A 2,264-nucleotide genomic window follows, 5' to 3' on the forward strand; every position below is an offset into this window, starting at 1 on the left:
ATACTGTGGTGTAATGAACAAAGTATAGTCCTCCACTGGTCCACGCTGCTTTGCAGTCCTGGGTAAGATAGTTAGTTCTAGCTTGCCCTATGTGGAAGAGGGCATACAAGACAAAGTATAGTTCTCCCCTGGTCCACGCTGCTCCGGCGGTCCTGGGTAAGATAGTTAATTCTAGCTTGCCCTATGTGGAAGAGGACTCAATACCCTACCTGTTGAGCTTGAAACAAAGTCATCACTTGGGCATGCTCTATAGCCAATCACATGACATTAACCTAAGAGAGCATGCAGCGTATTATCCCAATGCAAAGTAAACGATAGACTCGCCCTAGTTCAGTGCTTCAACCAAGTGATGACTTCAATTTGGCTAGTGTGTGAAGTATAAAGTATAGTCCTCCCCTGGTCCACACTGCTTCGGCGGTCCTGGGTAAGATAGTTAATTCTAGCTTGCCCTATGTGGAAGAGGACACCATACTTAATACTGTGGTGTAATGAACAAAGTATAGTCCTCCACTGGTCCACGCTGCTCCGGCGGTCCTGGGTAAGATAGTTCATTCTAGCTTGCCCTATGTGGAAGAGGGCATACAAGACAAAGTATAGTTCTCCCCTGGTCCACGCTGCTTCGGCGGTCCTGGGTAAGATAGTTAATTCTAGCTTGCCCTATGTGGAAGAGAGCATACATGAACCAAGAACGAAGGTTATGATCGAGGAATGATTCGACAACTAACCGATGGTATGAAATGTGAAGAATTCAAGCAAGCACACAATCAAGTCATCACTTGGGCATGCTCGATAGCCAACCCTATGACATTAACCTAGTAGAGCATGCGAAAACCAATATATATGTAAACGATGCCCCTCCCTAGTTCAGCGCTTCAACCAAGTGATGACTTCAGAATGGCTAAATCAAATCGGTTCAAAACATACCATCGGTACCCTATTGAAACACACAAGTCGATATCAAACCTCATGATTGTGTAGTCCTCCACTGGTCCACACTGCTCCGGCGGTCCTGGGTAAGATAGTTCATTCTAGCTTGCCCTATGTGGAAGAGGGCACATTACTCAATACTGTGGTGTTATGAACAAAGTATAGTCCTCCACTGGTCCACGCTGCTTCGGCGGTCCTGGGTAAGATAGTTAGTTCTAGCTTGCCCTATGTGGAAGAGGGCATACAAGACAAAGTATAGTTCTCCCCTGGTCCACGCTGCTTCGGCGGTCCTGGGTAAGATAGTTAATTCTAGCTTGCCCTATGTGGAAGAGAGCATACATGAACCAAGAACGAAGGTTATGATCGAGGAATGATTCGACAACTAACCGATGGTATGAAATGTGAAGAATTCAAGCAAGCACACAATCAAGTCATCACTTGGGCATGCTCGATAGCCAACCTCATGACATTAACCTAGTAGAGCATGCGAAAACCAATATATATGTAAACGATGCCTCCCTAGTTCAGCGCTTCAACCAAGTGATGACTTCAGAATGGCTAAATCAAATCGGTTCAAACCATACCATCGGTATCCTATTGAAACACACAAGTCGATATCAAACCTCATGATTGTGTAGTCCTCCACTGGTCCACGCCGCTTCGGCCGTCCTGGGTAAAATGGAACATTCCAGCTTGCCCTATGTGGAAGAGGGCACATTACTCAATACTGTGGTGTGAAGTATAAAGTTCAGTTCTCCCCTGGTCCACGCTGCTTCGGCGGTCCTGGGTAAGATAGTTCATTCTAGCTTGCCCTATGTGGAAGAGGACACTTCATACTTCGTCTCTAAGCGGCGGCTTGACTCCTCCCTACGGGGAACGGGTTTACGCGCACAGCGGCGGCTTACGCACTATGGCAGTCATGGATGCCTTACGTTTCTATGAAAAGTGTGTTCCTCCCCTGGTCCACGCTGCTTCGGCAGTCCTGGGTAAGATAGTTAGTTCTAGCTTGCCCTATGTGGAAGAGGACACGTAGACTTACTGTGGTGTGAAGTATAAAGTTCAGTTCTCCCCTGGTCCACGCCGCTTCGGCCGTCCTGGGTAAAATGGATTCATCCAGCTTGCCCTATGTGGAATGAGGACACTTTATGCTTCGTCTCTAAGCGGCGGCTTGCTCCTCCCTACGGGGAACGGGTATACGCGCACAGCGGCGGCTTACGTTATGGCAGTCATGGATGCCTTACGTTTCCATGAAAAGTGTGTTCCTCCCCTGGTCCACGCTGCTCCGGCAGTCCTGGGTAAGATAGTTAGTTCTAGCTTGCCCTATGTGGAAGAGGACA

The sequence above is a fragment of the Anopheles coustani genome (assembly GCF_943734705.1).
Source record: "Anopheles coustani chromosome X unlocalized genomic scaffold, idAnoCousDA_361_x.2 X_unloc_14, whole genome shotgun sequence".
Taxonomy (NCBI): domain Eukaryota; kingdom Metazoa; phylum Arthropoda; class Insecta; order Diptera; family Culicidae; genus Anopheles; species Anopheles coustani.